Below are 24847 nucleotides of genomic sequence, written 5' to 3'. Positions count from 1 at the left end.
AGCTGCTAGGTGAGAGCTGAAATCCAGCTGTGAACATCTGGTCACCCATGTCACTGTTTTGGCAGTTTATTCCATCTGGGCTGGAGTGGGAAGGAGCAAGAGAGAGGGGATAGGGTGGATTGGCAGCCCCTGACATAGAGATGCTTAGGTTGGAGGGAGGCGTCCAGGAAGGGGAGAAGGTTATCTTCTGATCTGCTCAGAGTTGCCTGGGACTGATTTTGGAACCACCTGAATATTTTGACACCACCGATTTCCTCTGAAAGTACGCCCAGTTAAAATGGGATCAACATTTTATAGAGAACACATAAGGATTTATTTATTTATTTATTTATTTATTTATTTATTTATTTATTTATTTATTTATTTTTCAGGGAGAGAAATAGCATGCAAGTGAATGAGGGGCAGAGAGAGAGAGAGAGAGAGAGAGAGAGAGAGAGAGAGAGAGAGGGAGAGAGAGAGAGAATCCCTTGAGGGGTAGAGAGAGAGTGCAGAGCCTGAACTCACTCCAAGTGGGGCTCGATGTCATGAACTGTGAGATCATGACCTGAGCTGAAGTGTGATGCTTAACTGACTGAGCCACCCAGGTGCCCCAAGAATACTTAAGGTTTTAGTTTCTTACATTAGTCAGAGGTCCAGAGCCCAGGGTCCTATCTCCTTTCAGTTTTCTGCTCCACCATCCAGGAGGTGACAATTAGCTCATGGTCTAAGAAGGATGCTAGGATCCCGTCATTGAATCTTTGTTTCAGCCAGCAGGAAGGAGGAAAGGGTAAAAAGACAGGCAAAGGTCACATGCTCACTCTCCCTTATGGAACTTGCTGCAAGATACTTCTGCGTCTGAGCTATTAGCTGGAGCTTAATCGTATACCCACACCATGTTACAAAGGGGTATATGGAAAATGTGGTGTTAATTTCAAGTTGTCCTGTTCCTGGCTACAAGTTAGGGTGGCGGTGTTCCATTTCAAAAGTAGAAGGGGAGAGGGGGTTTAGTCTGTGCCATTCTTGGGTAGGAGTTGTGTAAGATGATCCTAAGGCAGGGAACCCCCTGAGCCTCGGTGCTCCATCGTGCTGCCGTGGAAATTGGGGATGCTGGGATGGGCTGAGGGAGGAAGGATGGAAAGTCCATCAGCCGTGGGAAATCATGGATTTCCGTGTGATCAGGGGAGCTTATGAATAGATTCCCTTGTTTTTGTACTGCTAGAGGACAAAATTCCAGATTGCCATAAAATTTCTTCCCTTTTTGTTACCCACGGTCTCTGTGTTCTATAAAACCACACTCTGTGAGGTAGCTTAAGGCCTCTGGTGACAGAGTGCTAGGGCTGAACATCTATATTATGAAACTAAATTCTGGATAATAAATGGGACCCTCAGAGAAGCAAGGCTGACTTTTCTCTGGCATTCTTTTTTTTTTTTTTTTTTTTAATTTTTTAACATTTATTTAGTTTTGAGACAGAGAGAGACAGAGCATGAACAGGGGAGGGGCAGAGAGAGAGGGAGACACAGAATCAGAAGCAGGCTCCAGGCTCTGAGCCATCAGCCCAGAGCCTGACGCGGGGCTCGAACTCACGGACCGCGAGATCGTGACCTGAGCTGAAGTCGGACGCTTAACCGACTGAGCCACCCAGGCACCCCCTCTGGCATTCTTTAGAGGACCTTAGAACTTGCATTTGTGTGTTAATTGTAATGAAAACAAGACTTTGGGTAGAATTAGACTCTTACCCCAAGAAGCTTTTGCAGTTTGGCAGAGAAAAACTAATTAAAAAAAATTTTTTTTTAAATGTTTATTTATTTTTGAGAGAGAGAGAGAGAGAGAGAGAGAGAGAGAGGGAGAGAGGGAGAGAGAGAAAGAAAGCGGGGGAGGGGCAGAGAGAGCGGGAGACACAGAATCCGAAGCAGGCTCCAGGCCCTGAGCTGTCAGCACAGAGCCCGATGTGGGGCTCAAACTCATGAACTCTGAGATCATGGCCTGACCTGAAGTCAGATGCTTAACCTACTGAACCACCCAGGAACCCCAAAACTGTTTTTTTTTTATACTTTAGTATAAACAGGCAAGCAATACAATTTAGAGATTCAGAATTCATAGCATGGGGTTAGAGTCAGGTAGAACTGAGTTTCAATCTCTGCTCTGCCACCTACTTGCTTTGTGAACTTAGACAAGTCATCCACCTGTAGTGGCCTCAGTTTCCTCATCTGTAAAATGGGGCTAATAGTACCTATCTCATAGAGTTATGGTATACACCAAGGTATAAGAGAAATATCCACAGTAAGTATCCATGACTCTAAGTGAGACGATCATTATTACTTGATTCATGGTAGGAAACTCTGTCAAAGTGGGAGAAGTTCATTCTGGAAGTCATTGAATGACTAGGCCACTTTCGTGTATTTAGGTAGGTTTTCCTCTCAGATGTGTTTCTTCATAGACTTTGGGCAGCACCAGTGAGTGCACTGCTCAGCCAGCCAGGCTTGTTTAGATTCTCTTTTCTCACCCTTTCCTCGTGAGAAAGATCTCAACTTGTCAGGGACTCTCTAGAAAAACCCCAGCTCACTAGTTTTCTGACTATGAAAACCTAGCAGGGATGATTATAATGAGTAAGCCAGCTCTTCTCTTTCCTGTGTAGATCTGAGAGCGGTTTTCTTAACCTTTTAATAGAAGTTATTCTTTAAGAACCCCAAAGTGTTGCATGAATTCAAACATTGCCGTTTTTATCCACGTTTAACTCTACGGGATACAAGTTTATTTTCGTGTGTAGTCAACACATAGAGATTAAAGTGTGCTCTTTTTAAAAACAACAATCAGAGCTGAATCAAAGGTTAATTTTATTTTTGGCATAGTTTTCCCTGGCAACTTATAATGTGATATCTTATACTTCAGGTAGGACTTTCTCATAAAGAGGGCTTTTTTTTTGTTTTTTTGTTTGTTGGTTTGTTTTTTGTACAATCGGTAAGTCAGGCTGTGACCTACTGAAGCAGCCTTCTATTATTCCATTTCCCTTCCAGAAGCAGATCCCAGAGGACTGTGAGTGAAATTCTGCTCACCTCTTAGCTTTTTCTGAATGTGTCCTGAGGGTTTAATGTGGGTAAAAGGCCGAAGCTCTTTGACTTTGTATTTAATGGTTTGACTTTTTTATTTTTTCCACCTGAAGTGGGATTTTAGGCCCAAAGTCCCATTTGAAATAAAAATCTTCAGGTGAGGGGTGCGTGGGTGGCTCAATGAGTTAAACGTCTGACTCTTGATTTTGGCTCAGGTCATGATCTCAGGGTTTGATTCCTGAGATTGAGACCCACCTCAGGCTCTGCCCTGATAGTGAGGAAGCCTGCTTGGGATTCTTTCTCTCTTCCTCTCTCTCTGTCCCTCCCCTGCTCACGTGCATGCTCTCTCTCTTTCAAAAATAACTAAATATTCAAAAAATTTAAAAACCGGTAACCCCACATTGGGCTCTCTGCTGTCAGCACAGAGCCTGCTTTGGATTGTGTCTCCCTGTCTCTGCTCCTCCCCTGGTCATGTGAGCTCGCGCTCTCTCCCTCCAAAATAAACAAACATTAAAAAAATATTTAAGTGAATTAATGTTGGGTCTTAAAAAGGAGGGCTGATTTGTTGGAGAGGCAACAGTAAATTCATTTTGAGCTGTCAGGCACTCAGGGCAAACTCAAAAAGCTTTGTCACTGGGCAACAGAATGCCTTTCTAAGTAAATATGGAAAATGCCACCTTTGGAAATGTAACTGATATGATATGCAGGTTCTTAGAAAGTAATTAAAAAAATATGTTGTTTCTGAGTACGGGTGATACTCCAGGTGTCCTGCCTAGAACCACGTCCAGCATGTTTTTGGTGTCTTTGGGTCAAGAAAGAAAAAGATAACAGAGAAAGTAATTGGTCAAAGGATGAACCAAAGGTTTGACAGTTATTTATATGTATTCTTGTTATTGGAGTCTCTCTTTCTTCTTTCTCTGTCTTTTTCTGCCTAGCTTTCTGTCTCTGTGAGTACGCACACACATGTGTGTATATAAAAAACATACGTAAATACATCAGTATGTCACAGTTTTGAGAATATGCATCTCCTTTTGATGCTTTTCAGCTACAGGTAGTTAAATTACTACTAAGTACAATTTAAAATCCGTGTTCTGCTCCTTTGACTTTGTAGTCTAATTACTTCTTGGGTGGGTAGAGGGATCAGCTGAATATTTCACCATCTCTGGATGATGCATTCAAAAGCTTGGTCTCATCATTTTTGGCATTTGATCTAATTTCATGGATCCTTTGGCTTGACTCATCCTATTTCTCCATTAAAATTGTGTGATATTATATAGATAGATTGTTGGGCTTTTTATAGGGTGTACAAAATCCACAGTGTTTACATGTGGCATTTGGAGGTGTGATGGCTGCTTGAAAATCTGGTAGGAACCTTGTATATTTACATGCATTTATGCATCCATCCATTTCCATCCCTCCCTCCATCCATTTATCATTCTATATATCCATTCATGCTTCCAAAAAATATTCACTCATTAAGTTCTATATGTCAGGAATTATTTTAGATGGCAGGAATACTATGGTGAATGAGCTCAAGTAGATCCTAATGCCATGCAGGTTACAGTGTAAATATTCTGTGAATCATGGGGCACCTGGGTTGCTCAGTCGGTTGAGCGTCCAACTTCAGCCCAGGTCATCATCTCACAGTTTGTGAGTTCAAGCCCCATGTTGGGCTCTGTGCTGTCAGTGTAGGGCCCCCTTCGGATCCTCTGTCCCCCCTGCCCCGCCCTGTGCCTCCCCCACTTGGGCTCTCTCTCAAAAATAAATAAACATTAAAAGATCAATATTCTACCAATCATTGTAACCATATTTAAATTTTTTTTTTCAACGTTTATTTATTTTTGGGACAGAGAGAGACAGAGCATGAACGGGGGAGGGGCAGAGAGAGAGGGAGACACAGAATCGGAAACAGGCTCCAGGCTCCGAGCCATCAGCCCAGAGCCTGACGCGGGGCTCGAACTCACGGACCGCGAGATCGTGACCTGGCTGAAGTCGGACGCTTAACCGACTGCGCCACCCAGGCGCCCCCCATTGTAACCATATTTAAGCTTACTTTTGTTAAGCACTTTGTAGGAAGTGTACAGGGTGCACGAGAATTTATAAGGGGGATGCTACCCTCTGCCACGGTTGGGGTGGAGTCAGGGAATTCTTTGGTCTGAGAATGAAAAACCAAAAACAAAAGGCAAATAACTTCCCATCCTTCGAAGTAATTGGAGAAAGTCTGAGTTGCCAGGGAGCCAGAGCTCAAATATCTGTATTGTGTGAAGCTGCTCATATCCTGGGTGAAGATACAGAGAAGGTCTTATCTCTGTCACATTCTGCAGAGAAGCCCTGAATCTTTACCTGTGCCATGGTCGCGAGTAAGATGAATATTTAGTAGAATCAGATAGCTACCTGAAGATGGCTTCTCTCCCAGTTCGACAAAGAACTTCATCACCTCCTGGCTAATAACTCAGATAATGAACTGGCTTCCTTTTTGTTTTAGGGGTTGCAGTTTGAGGTGGAGAAAAAAAATCAGATCATTTCAGAGGTGGAGGAACAAGTTTGAGCTGACAGGTTGAGAATAAGTAAAAAGGGAGCGTAAAGCATTTCAGTGAGAGGCATGTGAACTGAAAGCCAGTTTTGAGGGACACAGGGTTACTCGCCTTGACTCCCAGATACCTTCCTTACCCTGGGTCGAGGTCCGATGTTCTACAGCTGTTCATTTTGTTGGCTTAGGCGGTGTTTGCTTTCATTTGGAAGGTAATTAGTAAGTAGTTTCACAGTAAGCCTCATTGATCACATGCAGAAAATGATCTCCATCTTTTCTGATCTCGGTTTGGTGCTAACATGTCTTTAGTGCCTCTCTAACACAAATTTGGGCACTTAATAGATGCTTTTTATTTTTTGTTATAAAAGAACTACAGGGAGTTATGAGCACATAGGGGTATGTTAGTTTCTACCCTTAAACCATCCTCCCCACACCCACTTTTGCCTAATGTCAAGCCTCGTCCTGTTTTACCTCTGGGTCTAATTTTATACTGGCTGTTCCTTCCTGTGAATAGAGAAGGAGCATCATTGTTTTTCCTAGAAATGGTTGGTGTTGGAAGAAAACTCAATGTAGCCGAGAATTGAAAGACATCACACTTGTAGGCTCCAGCGAGGTTTGGAAGAGACGTTGGCTTTTATTCAGGAGTATCAATCTTTTAATATTACTATTGGTATTGTTGCTGTTACTTTTTATGTCCTCTGTCTTGCTTGTTTGTGTCTCCTGGATGTCTCCTTTTCCCTCAGCCCACACACAGAGCATTGCCCTACTGAGTCAGAAGGGGAACTGAGACCCAGACTAGGAGGGTTCAGATGCCTTCCTGTTGAGTCTTGGCATTTACTAAGTAGATGGAAATTAATTTAGCTCAACAATAACCATGTTCCCAGGTGGGGGGCGGGAATTTTAGACTCTTTCTTCTTTTATCTTGCTGCTGTCCAGTGACCAGACTTTGGGTTTCTAGATAGGCAGTATAAATTGGATTGAGAGTACAGGCTCAAAAAATCAGGCCTGATTTCAAATCCTGCTCTGTCTCCATGACTCTATGACCCTGGGCTGGTGAAGCATGATCCTGCTTGATCCAACGATCTATCTCTCCATCCATCTACCCACCAACCCACTCACTAATCCATTCATCTATCTATCCAGCCATTTTTCCATCTGCTGTCCATTCATCCATCAGTTCACCCAACCATCCATCCATTCCACCATCCATCTAGCCATCTGTCCATCTGTGCATTCATTCACTCAGCAAATATTTGAGTGCCTACCATGTTTCAGGCACTATTTTAGGCACTGGAACTGGAGCAGTGAACCAGACAGAGTCCCTGACCTCATGGAATTTACATTCTAGTGGAAGAAGAACAGTAACTAATAAATAACTTAGAAGAAATGTATTGTAAAATGTCCCGTTGCAGTATGGGCTTTGGAGAGGAATCTATCCTTGTGCCCTTGACGATCTTCCTGGTCATTTGTGGGGAGAACAGCACATGGCCAGTTAGTTCTGCCACATAAATGAGAAGTGGGATGACATCCTTACTCCTGGGAGGGGTGGAGAAGATTCCACAGAGGAGGTAACATTTGGGAACAATCTTACAGCAGGAGTGGGAGTTCCCAGATTGACAGGAGGCTGGGGGCTGGGAAGGGTGTTTCACGCAGAGGACAACTCAAGTTGAACACACAAAGGAGAGAACAGAGCACACGCAGGGAATGGGAAGGAGGGTGTGCTTGGGTCGGGGAGGGGCGGCGCTTGGAGATCAACGTCATATAGGAGGGTTTGGACCTTGTGAAGGCAGGATAGTGACTAGGAGGTGCTTGTTGTCATTGTTCTAAAGAGGGTGAGGGAAGTGGCTAAACGTGTGAAAAAGAGGAGCATGAAGCACATTTGAAACAGTAATTGCTGTGACTCAGATCCCGAAATTCCAGGCTTGTGGGCTTGGAGGGCAGGTACGAGAAGCTGAAATGACCATTTAGAGGCTGTGGGGGGTGTCACCGGAGCACTGAGGGTCTCACGTCATAGAGAGACGTTTGGATTTTCGTGTCAGTCATATTGCTGATTGTTCTATTTTGGGAGGTGGTTACTGGGTTATTTTTACGGTTCTAACAATAGGGATATCTCTCTTCCCTGCATCCTTAGGCAGAGAGGGCCGTGGAAATGATTTTTCCTCTGAAAGGAATCCTCCCACTGCCTTTCTCCCGCCCAGCTGCTGTCACTTATCCAACACGTGTTAATGGAGCCCATGCTGCATGGGTAGTGAGGAGTTTGTGCTTTGGAAATTGAAAGGCATTGCCTCAAATCTTGGCTTCTTGGTACAGGGCCGAGGAACATATTTCCTTAAACACTTTGAGCTTCTGTTGCTTTAGAGGTAAAAGGAAACAATAGTATCTTGTTTAGAGGGCACACGTCCAGTAATTCCTTAGTGCCTCGCCTGATGTGCACTGAGCGCTTGATAAATGGCAGCTATTTGCATTTATTCCTGGGGCTGGGTGTCGTCTTGTCCTTACTGACTCTATAATCCCGTTGGGGAGGCAAGTGCAATGAACCCGAGTCAAGGACTTGATGCAAGAATGAACGTGTTTACACGCTGTGGGCAATAGTATTAGGTGCAGGTGCAACTCACAATGTTTCTGAGTGAGAAACTCTTAGCTGGGGTCAGAGCTGTGACAGGAACACGGGTGAGCAACAGTGTTTTCTGTGCAACAGTTTCCTGGCTTTGGAATCTTTAATTTGTGGGAAACCTCAGAAGCTGAATTGAGATCTGTGATGGTCCCATCTGCTGTCTTCATTTTGAAAACGTGTTGATGGCATTTCAACTTTAAATAGATTTCTGACCATTTCACTTTTTAAATTTTGAGTTCCCTTCATCCTCCAGATGGAATGTTTACGTGCTCTTTTGGGTTGAAGAAGAAGCTGCCAAATAATGTGGGTGAAGGTGGAGGGTGAAGTCTGCAGGAGTGCCTCTAGTCTTGTGATGGTGCGCTTGGGTGATTTTTAGGAGCTAACCATATTTTGAAGATCTCCTTTCCCTCCCCAGAGTGGGGGCCATTATTTAGAATTTTGGCGTTGCTGCAAATGAGAATTTCAATAGTTATCTGGGTTGTTTTTATGTATATGGCAAAATGTATGGTTGGGAGTATTGATAATTCTATCTGGGCCAAATAGTGCACCTAGGGAAGGAAGATTGGCATATAGAGTGGTGAGGGACCTCTTTGTATTTTCAGTTAGATACTCATGTTTTTAAAAAAATTTTTTTCTTCTTTTTTTAAAAGCTTATTTTTGAGGGAAAGAGAGGGAGAGAGAGAGAGAGAGAGAGAGAGAGAGAGAGAATGTGCTTCTGAGCATGAGCATGAAAGGGGTAGAGAGAAAGAGAGAGAGAGAACCCCAAGCAGGCTTTGCACTGTTAGCACAGAGCTCAACCTGAGGCTTGATCCCATGAACCATGAGATGATGAACTGAGCCAAAATCAAGAGTTGGACGCTTAACTGACTGAGCCACGCAGGCGCCCCAGATACACCTCTTTTGATGGCTGGCATTTCTGTTCTTCCCAGGATTAAGTCCAGAGTCTTTCATATGAGTTACAAGTCCTTGTCTGTCCTGGGTCCTCATGAACCTCACTTGTACCTCCCTTTTACCCACTTTTCACTTTCTAGCCGAAGACCCAACTTGTCTTCTTCAACCATGATATGCTCCTACCTACCCCAGGGCATTTGCACATGCTCTGTTTTCAGCTTCAACTGCTCTTTCCTCTCCTCTCCCCCAGCTTGCCTCCTACTCCTCCTTCAGTACTTAGCTCAGTGTCACTTCTTCAGAGAGGCCTTCCCTGCTTTTCCAAACCGGGTCCCCCCTCGTACAATCCCATAACTCCTTGTCAGCTTTACATTTTCTAATTGTATGTTAGTTTGAGTGTTTAGTCTTTGCCACCAGAGTGTCAGTTTTGTGAGAGTAGGGGCCACATCTGTCTCACTTCCTGTTCTTTCTCAAGTACCCAGCTCCAAACCTGGCTCATAGGATGTGCTCAGTAAATACCTGTTGACTGAACGGATGGTATAGGGGAGAAATGACTGTAAGAGGGAGTCCTGTGATTTGGGTTTTGGTGCTAGTTTTCTATGGCTTGATCTGTGATTTTTATGAGAACTATATCACTTTCTAGTTTACAGGCTTTGATCACTTTTGTTTGAACTCTCCCCCTCCCATTCCCCCCACCCCCAGCAAATTGCCCTTCATAGAGCCTGTTGGGAAATGATTTTCAAAAATATGTGAATGCTGCTAACTTGGGGACACAGTCTCATGCTTTGCCTGTGTTTCTCTGTGAAGATGAACAGTTCCTCTCCTGAAGTCCCTGCCTTTGTTCATCATGGGCCCTGGTGGACTGGAGTGAAAAGAATGTCTTCCGATATAACATATGCTAGAAGCCACCTCAGTTGTCTAATAGCAGAATAGTGGACACACAGTGGAATATCTTACAGCAACGTACGGGAACAAACTGCAGCTATGTGTAACATAGATGACTCTCCCAGGGGTAACGACAGCTGCAAAAGCCAGGCACCGTACCTTCTGTATGATCCCATTTACTTGATGTTCAGGAGCCGGTGAAAGTAACTAGAGGGGTCAGAAGGGAGGACAGCCATTACCAGGGGGTAATCCCTGAGAGAGGCTTCTGGGATGCCACCAGTGTTCTGTTTCTTGATCTGAGTGCTGGTTACACTGATGTGTTCAGATCATGACATTTCACTGAGCTGTATACTTGTAAGCACTTTTCTGTTATTATACTTTAATAGAACATTTATTTTGTTATTATTTTTTTAATGTTTATTTATCTTTGAGAGAGAGACGGACAGAGTGCGAGTAGGGGTGGGGAGCAGAGAGAGAGGGAGACACAGAATCTGAAGCAGGTCCAGGCTCTGAGCTGTCAGCACAGAGCCTGACGCGGGGCTCGAACTCACGGAGGTCATGCCCTGAGCCGAAGTTGGATGCTTAACCGACTGGGCCACCCAGGGGCCCCTTAATAGAACATTTAAAAAGCAAGTGTAAATCACTGAGGCTGAACCTCAAAAATATCAGCTGGGACTTTTTTAGTTGTACACACAGAAGTGACATCTGTATGGGAGACGAGCACCTTCTGGAGTCAGTCACTGAGGGCTGGTACCGTTTGCCTTCTTGGGGGGACATCTGCTTCTTATTTCAATGTTGCCCATCGGGTGCAAACTGTAGAACCAGGAAGCCAGGGCATTCTGACAATTTTCCCATCAAAAAATTTAGTTCTGCTAATACACGGAAAACTTGGAGCTCAAACTGTTTTTAGGGCTTGCATTTAAAAACGTCTGTAATGGGGGACCTGGGTGGCTCAGTTGGTTAAGCGTCTGACTTTGGCTCAGGTCATGATCTCACGGTTTGCGACTTGGAGCCCCAGGTCGGGCTCTGTGCTGACAGCTCGGAGCCTGGAGCCTGCTTCGGATTCTTCGTTTCCCCCTCTCTCTGCCCCTCCCCCATTCACGCTCTGTCTTTCTCTCTGAAAAATAAATAAAAACATTGAAAGTATATTAAGAGAAAAAAACAAAACATCTATGCTAGTTAAGGTACTAGTAAGAATCTGTTAAAGCTGCTGTAACAGATAAGCCTTAAAGTCTCTGCAGCTTAACAGAAAGAGATTTCTTTCTCTCTCATGGCCCAGACCATTGTGGGTGATCCTGGTCAGGCATTTTTCCACGCAGTCATTGAGGGTTCCAGCTTTCTCTCCGTTAGCCCAATGGATGGGGAGAAAACATGAGAAAGCACACTCATTTCTTTTTTAAATAATTTTTTTAATGTTTATTTTATTTTTTTAAGTTTATTTATTTATTTTGAGAGAGAGTGAGAGAGAGCATAAGTGGGGTAGGGTCAGAGAGAAGGAGAGACAGAATCCCAAGCAGGCTCCACACCATCAGTGCAAAGCTGGATGCAGGGCTTGAACTCACGAACTGTGAGATCACCGCCTGAGCCGAGGTCGGAGGCTCAACTAACTGAGGTGCCCCAAAAGCACACTCATTTCCTAACTGCTCCAGCCTGGAAGGGACATATGTCACTTCTGCTCACCTTCTGCTGGCACAGGGAGGGCTGTGTCGACTGCGAGGGGCACTGGCACATGTCAGCCAGCTCTGTCTGCTGGGAAAACATGTAGGTGAACACAGCAAGCCCTGCCCCGGTCCCCACAGCCGTGATTTCCTTTTCCTTTGGGATGATGTATCCGATTTGATCTCTCACTTGACTTCAGCAAAAACAGATGTGCAACTCTAGACCTCTTCATCTTATCAAACATATGAGGGTATGTTTGGGGGAGAGCCTGGTCTGTTTTGCTGCAAAGTATGAAATGAAGAAGCACGCTTCTTGTTTTTAGGTATTAGAACAGTCTGGTGCTGGTCACAAGTGGTAGTTTGCCAGCCGGTCAGAATTCTTGGCTCTCCTGGTTGCCGGTGGACGTCGTAAACACTTCTGTGTTCTTTTCTTTTGCTTATTTGTCACCATTCCTGTAGACGAATCCTTTGGTGGTTCTGCTTTTGGCTGTCTGGACATCTAATAGACCAATTACCTGTTGTGTGTTACAAATCACCTCAAACTTTAGTGGCTTAAAATAACTACCGTTTTATTTAGCTCTTCTTTCTGTGGGTCAGTGATTTGGGCTGGGCTCAGCTGTGTGACCCTTCTGGTCTGGACAGGGGTTGGCGGTTGCTGGCTGGGCTCACACGTCTGGGGCCCCAGCTGATGGGCCTGGGACGCCGGGGCCTTTCTCCAGGTGGTCTCTCGTCTTCCATCAGGCTAGCCTGTGCTTCGTCTCACAGAGGTGAGCGTGTTCCCGGTGCGCAAAGCAGTGGCTGGAAGGCCTCTTGAAGCCTCGGCTTGGAGTTGCACAGTGTCACTTGTGACATATTTGGTCAGTGAAAGCTGGCCACAAGCCCATCCCAGAATTAAAGGAGAAAATAAAGGAGGAAATGGGCTCTTCCTCTTGCTGGGAGAAGCTGCAAAGTATGGCTGGCATTTTGGGGAACCTACCAGACCAATTTCAGGCCCGCATGACTGCTTAGCTCTAGAAAACATGCCCTCCTACAGAGTGCGTCTGCTGAAGTGTACTGGCTTCTGTGGCGGGTCCTAAAGAACCTCGTAGGGAAGAGGCGGGGCCAAATGATACGTTGTTGTGTAACAGGCACAGCGCGGGGCTTGGCACACAGGACACGCTGAATTCTAACACCATCGCCACTGAATACTGCCACCATTACTCCCAACCATCTGGGTCCTGCCTTGTGCTTGGTGCTGCACCAAGAGCTTGAGATTTGGAACATGAGGTCCTGGCCCTTGTGGGGGGAGCGGGGGGGAGATCCTCAAAGAGACAGACATGAGAGTGAATCTGTGTGATCCAGTGTGGCGAGTGTGATTATAGAGCTGTGGTGGGATAGGATGAGGTCAAGGGCACGGGGTCAGACATCAGCTCCTCTGCCGAGCACGTGCGGAGTCCTTTCTTAGCCTCTTTAATCTTTGGTGTCTCGTCTGTGGGATGAAGGTGAGGATCCTGAGCCTACCTCCCAGGGCACCATGTAGATCGAACGAGACATGGTATGCAAAGACATGTGATTGCTCGTTAAATGTTAGCTCTGGAAACAAAAAAAAAAAGGTCTCAAAAATACCCTCGGAAAAATGTCCTGAGGTCAGCATTCTCACTTAGTTTTCCTCCTGTGACTTTGGCCAATATCATTGCTGCTTCGTCTTAAAAGATGAAGATCTGCACACAGGTGGCTTATTGGAGAATCAGGTCTGGGGCACGACACGCATGAGGGTTTGAGGGAAGCAGGGAAAGAGGCTGGCTGCACCCTGGTGCAGTAATTGTAATAGAGACCAAAGCCAATCCATGGCTGGAGCTGGGATGGCCCTTCAGAAGTGGGACGATGGTGGCGGGGGCTGGGGGCGCCTGGGTGGCTCAGTCGGTTAAGCTCCTGACTCTTGATTTCGGCTCAGGTCATGATCACATGGTTTGTGGGTTCAAGCCCCGCATTGGGCTCTGTGCTGACAGCGTGGAGCCTGCTTGGGATTCTCTCTCTCCCTCTCTGTCCCTCCCCTGCTCTCTCTCTCTCTCTCTCTCAAAATAAATAAATACACTTAGAAAAGAAAGAGGTGGGATGATGGGGACCCGCACCAAGGAGACATTGGTTGAAGGCTGCTCTTGGGAAGGTGGCATGACCATGGGGAGGGAGGATGCACCTGTGAGCCTTAGGCTTCAACACCCCCAGCTGCAGGGGGAAGGAGTACCTTGTCCCTAGAGAGGTGAGGAGGAATCCAATCCATGCTTCCAGGTGTCTTTTAGAGGTTAGCTCCAAACTGTGACTTCTTGATCATTAGTAAGCCTGTGGGGTTTCACTGGCCCTTTCACAGAACTGATTTATTTGCTGTCTGGGTTCAGAGACCGTATCTTGTCAGCACCAGAATATTATTTACAAAGAGTCTTAATCCGAGTAAGCCTAGGGCATGAGATTGGCTTGCCCATGGCCACCCAGCTCCTAGGAAGGAGATCTGGTGTTCACATAGCTGACCTGACTTCCCCTATACCCTGTCTTGCCAACCTGTTTTCTAAGCCTGGACTCTGTGACTTCAGTGCCTTGTTGCCCTCGACCCTTACACCTCATTGCAGCTCCACTCAGGGATGAGTTTTCTTGAATTCCTCTAAATGTATTTTTTAACTGGATCGTCACTCATGAAGGGTCACAAAATCAATTTAGTAGGTCATGAACACCATGAACAAATAGAAAACTGTCAGAATGGATAATAGGAAGCGTAAGTATTGCCGCATAAAACTTTTATTTCACGCGCACGTACGTAGGCACGTGTGAACTGGGTCAAATGTGAAGTGTTTCTCACTATGGGTAATGGTCAGTGCAGTTTGGAAATCACTGTGAACAGTATAGAGCAGAGGCCCTGGAGGCTCGTGAAATTGGCCCACGGACTGTGGAGGCTTTATTTCTTTCTAGAGAGGATATAAATGCATTATTTTGAATTCTTTATAATTAGAGGTTGTATTTTCACTCCGTCACAATATCCCAAGATTATTTTGATCGGTATCTTTGAGCTTTCAGATATCACTGATGAGAAGTCTTTTTCCGAATAGAATTCTAAGTATAGGATAAGAGGTTTTGAAAGTGGAATTGTTGGGTTCGGTGGAACTACTTGTCCTGACCTGAGTACTGTCTCTAGTGCTAGCATAGAGCCGTCCTGCTCCTGCAGAGAGAAGGAACTGATTATCCTGGGGGATACTGTGGGTTGAGAGAGAAGTGTTCTGCGAACAGAATCAGCACAGAGGAGGAGCTGGGTAAGGTCTGCACAGAGCTTCCGGGAGACGTGGGAACGGCATGCTCGCGAGGAGGTGCCTCGTATCCCCGTATCCCCGTGGTCGCCTCCAGCTGGGATTTCCAAGGGCTGAGGTCAGTATGTGTTTATATTCTCTGGGGTTCCCGATAGGAGGGGGCCCAAATGACAGCTGGTCTCATTGTTTTCCCCTTCAGACCTTCTCTGATTTGGTGCCCGAGGCCCCCAGTGGGTGTCAGGCTGCCCCAGATGGGACAAAAAGTCAAGTGCAAGGGAAAAAATGAAATCAGGGGTAGACCTGTTCCTGCTTTGGTGAATATGTATGTTCTTCTGTAATCCCTATGGGAGGGCTCTCTTAGCTGGGAGAGGAGCTATTTCCTGGACATCTTCAAATAAGGCTTTCAAATGCAGCTCGCTTGAGTTGATGTTTATTGAGTATGTGCTATGTGCCGGGCACTGTTCTAAGTGTTTTTTGTATATTAACTTATTTATTTATTTATTTATTTATTTATTTATTTATTTATTTTATTTTTTTTATTTTAAGAGAGAGAGCACAAGCGGGGGAGGGGCAGAGAGAGAGAGAGGGAGAGCGAGAGAATCCCAAGCAGGCTCTGTGCTGCCTGCTGTGGAGCCTGACATCGGGGCTCAAACCCACAAACCCTGAGATCATGACCTGAGCCCGAACCAGGGGTCAGCCACTTAACTGAGCCACCCAGGCGCCCCTGTACATTAACTCATTTAATTCCTACAGAGCCATATAAGGTTGCTCCTGTTATAGTGCCTTTAAGAAGATTTTTCCAGAGTTACATAGAGTCAGGACTGAAACATAGATTTCAGTTCGGGGTTGTATAGAAGGAATGTAGAGTTGAGCGTGATGGGGAAGGGAGGAAAGACAGCTGGTATCTGCGGGCTTGCGATGAGCTGGCCATTTCTCAGACTGTGTCCCTGTGAATCTTTACCCTCCACTAAGACTTGCTAGGATTGTTGTTCCTGTTCACAGAGGGGGAAACAGGCTGAGTGAGGATAAAGAGTTTTCCTAAGAACTGCAGAGCCTAGACTGAGTTCAGACCCACTGGAGTCAGACCCGAGTTCTCCTGCGCAGTGAGGGGCTCAGGGTGGGAGAGCTGTGTGGTGGGGAAGGTCCCGGGCAGGGTGAGTGAGAACAGTCAGGCCAGCTCTGGGGTATGTGACCATGACTAAGATCATCTCCAGAGGCAGCAGCAGGGGGAAAATTGGCAAAATGATGGGATGTGGAAACTCCTAGTGGGAGAAATGTGTGCTTTAATCGTTGTGGGTTTTTGTTGTTGTTGTTTGCTTGTTTTGTTTTTGTTTTGTTGTTTTGTTTTGTTTTCCCAGTGAGGGAGTTTGCATATGTGTAGATTTTTGTTTGTTTGTTTTTGGCCATAGGATTTTTTTTTTTTTTTTTTTGCCATAGCCCCAAATAAAGAATTCAGAAAGTGACTTCTGGTCTGAGGGCTTGGGGTGGTCATATGACCGCAGTCAGCTGATTTCCTTGCATCTTTGTTGCTGAGCTGAGAACTGTCAAAGTCTTGGGTCACTTGGAAGGAAGGGTCACAAACAGCAGCTGTGTTCATGGAATGATAATGCTTCCTGGGGACCTGTTCTAATTTGTTGAGGCGCTGAGCCGAATGCTCACACATGATCTCCTTTAAAGCACCTTAGGAGCTAAGTCTCATTTTAACTCCCTGAAGAATCTAGGGCTCAGGGACCTTAAGTAACTTGCCCCAGGTCTTGAAGCTAAGAAGTATTTGAAGAGGGTGACAATCCCAGGCTGGCTGAGTCTGAAGCTCACGGTTCACATACCCTGCCAGGAGCCCTGATCAGCCTTCGGCGGGAGCACGGAAGGCATGGTTTCCATCCCTGTGTGTCTTTTCCAAAATCCACCCAGAGAGTAGCAGAGAAGAAATAGCACAGTGTGGTCCAGCTGGTATATTTGGCCGCCCCTTCTGTGTGGGGAAATACAGGGAAACCAGGCATGTTTCTGCTCTCAGGCGGCCCCCAGTCTCCTGGAAAGACCCGTAGATTGAACATGTGTAGCACAGTATGGTACGTGTTGTAATCGTGCTGGTGGTGGGAACACTGGGGGCATCTCGCTTCCCAGGGTCCTGGGCAGGCTGCGCAGAAGGGGCCCAAGTTCCGGGCTGGGTTTTGAGGAAGTTGAGGCAGTGAGGGAATGAGGAAGTGAGTCTGCGAGGTGAGAGAGGATGTGTGAGAGAAGGGACACGTGTTAGGAGGAAGTCGAAGCACCAGGAATGTCAGGCTTCAGGAAGAGAAGATTTGGAGGTGGCAGAGGAAGACTTCTGGGATTAGAAGTGAGCGTGACCTTTCAGGGTGGTGGGCCAACATCTTTAAGTGCTGACAAGAGAGTGTCTAAGTAAGGGAAGGGGACCCCGAGGACATCTTTGGGGAGGGGGGAGGGGAGAAGGGGGAGCATGGGTTAAAATGAACAGAAAAGGGAAAATGGATTGGAAATTAAGTAAGCTTAGAGGCCTGTTGAGAAATTCTTGCCCGTTGGTTTCTATTTGTTTTGTGAAGCAGGGAAAAGAGAAAGATCTAGATTCAAATGCTATGCAAGTGTCTTGTCCTTCGCACTCTCATTTATTTATTTATTTAAAAAAATTAAGTTTTATTTATTTATTTTGAGAGAGACAGAGAGAGAGAGAGAGAGAGAGAGAGAGAGAGAGGGAGATCACAAGTGGGGGAGGGGCAGAGAGAGGGAGAGAGAGAAAATCCTGAGCAGGCCCTGCACTGTCAGCACAGAGCCCAAACCGGGGCTCGACTTCACGAACTGTGAGATCATGGCCTTGCTGAGATCAAGAGTTGGACGCTTAACTGGCTGAGCCACCCAGGTGCCCCTGCACCCTCATTTTTAGACAGGGGTAGATGATAAGGATGGGGTGCCTTCCTCATAGAGTTGTGAGGATCAAATATGGCAATGCCTGTGTGGGGCAGAGCAGGACTTTGCCTGGCACATAGCACAGAAGTAAAGCATATGAATATCGTCAGCTGCTGAGCGAGTTCTTGTTGGGGTATTTGATGAATGCAGGAATCATAAATAGCAGTAGTAAATTCAAGATGAGAAGATGGCCTGTGGGGAGGGACCGTGAATTCTGTGGGTAAAGACAGTTGAATTTGAGATACCTGTGGTATACTCAGGTCTGGGTATCCAAAAGGCCACTGGGAATATTAAGAAGTCAGGGATGGAGGTAGAGATTTGAGAATTATTAATATTAATACAGGGCTATATTTTTCTCAAAATATCTAACGCATATTACTGGTGGTACTCAAAAGAGTTTAATTGTATAAGACATTGAACAACATGGAATTACTTCTTCTTTTTTAATCTCTTCAATTTTCTTTTAATTTTTCTGGTTGCTAAATTGTCTCAGTTTGGGGCTATCATGCTTAAACATCTTTCTAAAGCATGCTGATCTCCTTTTATTTTTTTTGTTTTTTACTTTTTAAAAAGTTTATTTATCTTTTTTTTTTTTTTAGTAATCTCCACACCCAACATGGGGCTTGAACTCACGACCCCAAGATCAAGAGTATCACACGCCACTAACTAAGCCAGCCACGCACCCCAGTAGTCTCCCTTTTTAATAAAACCAGGAAGGCAACCTCGTTCCTACTTTCCCAATTCTGGTGGTTGTCTCAGACTGGATGCTTTGGTTGTTAATAACAGAACACTTAACAAACTGTCTGAAGGGAAGTGGCTCTAGGGTTAGCCTGATTGGGGCTTATCAGGGTCATCAAAAAGTCAGGATTCTCCCAATTATTTCTTTGCTATCCTCAAAGTGTCATCAGGATCTCCCCTCTTGGTCCCAAGAAGGCTGTGGTAGGGCCCCGAGAGTCATAGGCTCAGAGGACAATGTAACAGCCAGAAGGAAGGGGACACAGGACAAAGGATTTGTCTTTACCTCTTGTCATACTTTGAAACTGTGGTAACTTTGTTTGACCATGAAAGACAGGGCTGACCAGCCATAAATGGCAGGGTGGAGGGAGGAGGAGATGATCTGTGTCCTGCACGGTGTCATCGAACCACTGAATTAACTACCGCTGATACAGTCCCCTCCCTGGAAACTTTGTTCTGTTAGCTAGCAAATTCTCTTAACCGCTTAAACCTTTTCAAGATGGGTTTTCTGTTACTTGCAGCCAAATGCCTTGCCTCTCATATAATTTCAGAGTATTGCCCCAACCGACTAGCAATTATTCCTCCCTTTGTTTTTTGGTTTGATTATATTTTTCTCTTGAGATTGGTCCTATTGTCCTGGTTTCTCCTATGTCTGTTGAGTGATTCTAGATTGTATCCTGGACATCGTGTTAATAATGTTGTAGACACGGGATTGAGTTGTGTTTGTCTGAAGAATGTTGATATTTTCGTCCTAGTAAGCTGTTGTCTTGGTTGGACAATAACTGTCTCTTGGACATCAGCTCAGATGTCAATTCCATTTGTTTTATCTTTGAGGCTTCTCTGAGGTTGTCCCACACATGCATGGTTCAGGACTCGGCCAGACACTTGGATAGATTTATACACATTTGGGGTCCTCTTCTCTTGGTGCTCTCTGTTCTTAGATTCCCTTCCTACTTTCCAGTAGCTGTGGTTGGCCTGAAATCTGCCCTCTGGCTTCACAAGGCAGAAAAACTTAGGGTTTGGTGTTGGAGTTTTAGCTATTGCTTGCTGCTGACTGGCATGCTCTCCTAGTAAAAGCTAGGCCATTTCCCTTCTACAAATTTCATCCTTGTCCTCCAGAATCTGACTTCTTTTGTTGACTCTTTTAAAAATTTTGTCCAGAGTTGTATTTGTCGTTCACAGGAAGGTTGGGTGCAGTTGGAATTGGCTTGACCGGACCAGGAACAAAAGCCTTTTTCTGTCTAACATGGGAAAACTGATGCCCAGAGAAGTTAAGCTACTCCCCCAACATCACAGAGCAAGAAAATGGCAGGACCTGGACCCAAACTCAGGTGGCTGCAAGCTCCCTCCAGGATATCTGGCTGTGGATTTGTGCCTGAGAATAGCCTGCCGGTTTGGGTTTAGTTTCATTTTGGCGTGAAAAATGTCAGTCCTTTGAGTGGAGCTGTAGCGGCCACAGAGTTTCATGGTAGCCTTGGGTCAGTTTTGTCTTCTAATCAGAATCCCTGGTGTGGCTCCTTTCAAGGGTGGAATGAGTAAGCAGTGTTCCAGGCAGAGTTTTGGATAAAACTTTATCAGCACCAATGAGGTGCCTGATTATTATTTATTCGGCAATCATTGTACCAAAGTAAGTCAGTAGTAAGTTGTGGTTATGAGAAAGGAAGTTCAGAGTTCAGTAAGATCCACCTCCCCCCCACCCCATTTCTCTTTCTCTCTTTTTTAAACATAAAAGAGGAAGTGACTGCTCTTTATTTTTGTACTGGCTTTGTCACTCGTTATGGACATGGAGTAAAAATCTTAGCTAAACTGAGGTCAAGGTTTGAACATTTGTTTAACCAACTGAGCCACCCAGGCATCCCTTGGGTTTGAACATTTGTAATAAGGGTCTCCCTTTCTCCTTTGTAGCATCATTGGCATAAAGTTTGTAATGTTTAAACAACCCACAGAGCCACAGAGAAGAATCCTCATAAAATCTTAGGATGTTTTGCCTCTTCAGGAACAGAAGTGGTTCCCTCCAAAAGAATCATTTTCAGTTTTCTTTCCTAACCACCCTCTGCTCAGCGACCTAGTTCACTTTCAGGTACTAGATGTCAAGCTTCTTGTTGATTTTCCGGAAGTATCCCCACCTTCCAGATTAAAAATACTTATTGAGCACCTACTGTATGCCAGATACCAGGGATGCAGTAGAGTGAACAAAACAGAGAACGTCCTCATGTAATTTACATTCTAGTTGGAGGCAGACAAATGTGTAAACAAAGAAAGAAGAGACCATTATGGATAGTGATATGTGCTGGGGAAGAGAAAAACTTAATAGATTTTTTTTAAAAAGCCGAAACCTATTTTTCGGGTGTGGTGGTGGTGGTGTATGTATGTGATTAAATGGGAAACAAAGTCAAGCATTCTTCCCCTTCCTCCACCCCTACATGGAAGATTGGATATTTCTTATGATTAACACTGCTGAGGTCTCTTAATGCAAGAAACAGTAGATGGACCAGAATGGGCTCTTAGGGTGGTCACTGTGTTTCATCTGGTGCCTCTGGGTTGCAGTAGGTTGCCCCTCCATTGTGACAGGTCCTACCCTTTCCACCCGGCACAGACTCTGCCCTTTGGCCGAAATGGAGTGGAATAAAAGTTCTGGAAGGGTTAGACTTGAGCCCAGAATATGAAGGGCTGTGGAGGGCAGGCCAAAGAATCTGCCTTCGAGACTTTGTACTCCAAGCTTCCAAGTTCCTGTTCCTGAGTTCAGAACCCCCACCTGGCCAAATTACCCCTGGTCTCTGTGGATTCCTGTTGAATTTCTATTCTTTCTGCTCTCCCAGCCTTAAAGCATCATTTCCCCTCTTTTTCTCACCTAAGTGTAAGTAGATAAGAGCAGCAGTTGTTAACTCTATTGATTGTAAAGTGCCTGCATTAAAAATGTTAATTATCGCCCCTGGGAAGAGATTAAGCTCGTAGGTCTCCAGCTCTTAGAAGAGCAAAAAGCCAGATGTGCCACGGCTCCTTGTTTCTTCCAGTAAAGAGAAAACATCGGGGAGACAGAAGCTGCAGTCGTGTGGTAATAATTATGGCCGTGTTTATCCCCATAAGCATAGCTTCTGTTGATTCTGGAGTCCACTAGATTTTGTGACCACTGCGGATGATGCAGTGAGGTTGTCCTCCTGTGTTAAAAAAAATTAAGTTCATAAGATGCGGCTCCTTGCTGGCTCAGTGGGTGGAGCACGTGGCTCTTGATCTTGGGATCGTGAGTTCAAGCCCCATGTGCGGTGTAGAATTTGCTTAAGAAAAAAAACGTTGAAAAAGTTAGGTTCATAAGAAATGCCTAATTTTACTCATCAAGGTAAATTAAATATCACAAATAAGATGAAGTTGGCCCTTTTGACATCTCATCCGCGGTCTTCTCTCCTTTCGCCAGAGCTCACCATTGGCGTCTGCTTTTAGAATCTTTTCTGTGTTCAGATTTGTAACCATCCAGATTATATGGCAGAGTTGGTGTGTGTGTGTGTTTTGCTAAATGGTGTCGCATAGCAGGCATCATCCCACAAGTGGGCTTTTCACTTCACGGTGTCTTGAAGAGCAATCTCTTGTCACCGTTTTTAACTACTCTGTAGTATTTCGTGTTATCAAATTTCTCCCCTTTTTGCGGCCACTCCCCTGTGGATGAACACTGAGATTCTTTTTTTTTATTTTTTTTTTTAGAGGTGGCATCTATTACAAACCCTACTCCATTAAGCATCCTAATTATGCATGTCTGATACACATGCAAATATTTTTCTAGTTACTGAGAAGTAGAATGGCTTGGCCATGGGGCGCACACAATTCAGATTTTAATGGATATCACCAGGTGTTCCAAGTGGCTGGGCCTGTGTATGCCCCCGCTGGCAACGTGTGTTTCCTTTTCACTGCCTCCTGCCCACATCATGATATGTCAAGCTGTAACATTTTCCGCCAATCTGATGGGAGAAAAATAGCATTTTAATTTTATCAAGGCATTGTCTTGATCACTAGTGAGGTTGAGCATCTTTTTACATATTTACTGGACAGTTATATTTCATGTTCAGTGAATGTCCCCCCCTTTTTTTATATTTTGTTATTGATTTGTGATGAGGGAGTGTGGGGCAAGCTGAGGGCAAAGTACAGGCTAACAGCACCCCCTTCCCCCAGGTGGGATGTGTGTGGTATTCCTCTGCATTCCTGGCTCCCCAAGGACAAAGGAAATGGGTTTACGTGCTTGCCATGGTAATGTGGGAAACTAAGGGCAAATGAAAAATTAAATTCCCTTGACAAGTCCTTGAAACAGGCAGAGTGACCTCTCTCTAGGAGCTCAGCTGCCTCAATGATGACACTTTGCTAGGGACAAAAGGGAATCTTGGCTTAATATTATCCTGACCCTACAGGATCCGGTAAGTCTACTTTAACATATAAAAATTCCTTTGGAAACTTCCTTTATCTCCCCCATGATATATGCTGGCAATCATACTCCCAAGTTTATGGCCCCCTGATATACATCTGAAGGGTCTCATGACTGAGGTTTTACTAAACAGTAATAAATGGTGTTTCCCTGGCAACAGCCTAGCCCCTCAAGGTCCTGGAAACCTTGCTTCCAAAATTCCTTAGACTTGCTCTATCCCTGACCCCCTCCCAACCTGAGGGTATAAAATCAGTTAACGGTCAGGACCCCAGTGCAGCTCTTCCTGCCCACGGGTCCTGTCCCCGTGGTTTAATGAAATCGCCTTTTTGCACCAAAGACGTCTACAAGAATTTTTTCTTGGCCATCAGCTCTGAACCCCACCAGCACCCCAAAACCCCATCAATTTGTAAGAATTTTTACCTCAATCTCCTGGACACCAGTCCTTCCCAAGTTGTTTGTGTTTGTTCTGGTCTGTTTCCATCAAGTCTTGAGTCCTGTGTCACTCTAGCATCGGGAATGATAGACTCATCTATACTGTTAGCTCTTGAAGCCCGAATAACCACTTCTAAGTAATCCATCAGTCCCACTTTAAAGATAAGAAAACTAAGGCTCAGAGAGATTATGTGACTAACTCAGGGTCACGACTGGTGCAGTCAGAGGTAAACTTGGAAAGCTTAAGCAGACTTAGGAAGAGACCAAACTGCTGTGAGGCACCGGGAGACAATTTTCTGTAACCTTTCACTGGTACCCAGACATTCCATTTGGTATCTCAGGAGAGAAGTCTGTTTAATTATTCATTTCTTTTCCAAGTAATTGGTGACAGGTCCTCCGGCTGGGAGATGAACAAGCTTCGTTGCTAAAAACATCCACCACACAGAAAACAAGGGATCCAGCCCCCAAGAATGGGAAATGGAGATCTTCTCCTGGGGGGGGGGTCTGTTTCTGTGGTCTCCTCGTGTGTATATATACATACATAGCAGCCTTTGGTTGATATGCCCTGTGAACAGAAGGCTGGGGGAACTGATTTTGCCATGCTCTGTGCCATTTGTCACCTTCAGAAATGACCTCTGTATGTTTCATTTGTTGATATCCTTCAAAAAGAATTGAAAATCCTTTATAGTCAGAGGCACGGTCACGGCATCGCTATGGGATTCACAGGGAACAGTGCACTGTCCCATATTATAGAATGGGAAACAAAACTGAGCTCAGACTTTTACAGCTGGTATAAGCAAGCACTTTCTTATGTTGGATGGCAAACATCGATGTGAAATACTTGAATGTCTGTACTCTGGGACCTGTACCAGCATTAATAAGACTTACTATTTATTGAGCATTTATTTGGGCCAGGCACCATAAAAAGCTATGCATAGGGATTACCTCACTTAATTTTCATAGTACCCTATGACTTAATAGCTCATCGTGCCTATTTTACTACAGATAACCTGAGGTCTGGTTTTTCTACTCGTTCAAGGTCACGTGGCAGAGCCACCGTTGAAATTCCAAAATGTGTGCGCTTACGACTACCCTAATGTTACGCTGTCAGTTAATGGACCCATTTCCCCTGTTTTCTCTTTGGTTCCAGAACTGGTGTTTGTCCAATATGACTTTTACAAACTGGTGACATGAGGGACATAGAAAGGACCGTGGCTGGCTTCTGCGGGGGGAGTGCACCCCGTCTAGTACCACATTCTTGGGGGTTTGTTTACAGCTGATTGCAAGTCTTGGACCAGATGCTGGAATACAGCTGGTCTACCAAGGTCTTTCTAAATTTGCATTGAGCTGCCCTGGATGAATCTCAGAAGATGGGAAAGGGGAAAGGAACTCATATTTATCGATTTTGACTCTGAAGTAGGTATTCTCATTTCACAGATGGAGAAATAGAAGTGAGGTTACTGCTCAAGGTCACTGTGG

The 24847-nt window shown here is 45.1% G+C and overlaps 1 protein-coding gene across 3 annotated transcripts in view; it reads left to right on the top strand.

The window, feature by feature from the left end:
- Positions 1 to 24847, top strand: part of PRKCB (protein kinase C beta) — a 334566-nt gene that overhangs the window by 3966 nt on the left and 305753 nt on the right. The gene's annotated exons all lie outside the window — the stretch shown is intronic.

Source organism: Felis catus, chromosome E3, assembly GCF_018350175.1.
Source record: "Felis catus isolate Fca126 chromosome E3, F.catus_Fca126_mat1.0, whole genome shotgun sequence".
Taxonomy (NCBI): Eukaryota; Metazoa; Chordata; class Mammalia; order Carnivora; family Felidae; genus Felis; species Felis catus.
The sequence above is the reverse complement of the archived record's forward strand: the minus strand, read 5'-3'. Positions and strand labels throughout refer to the sequence as shown.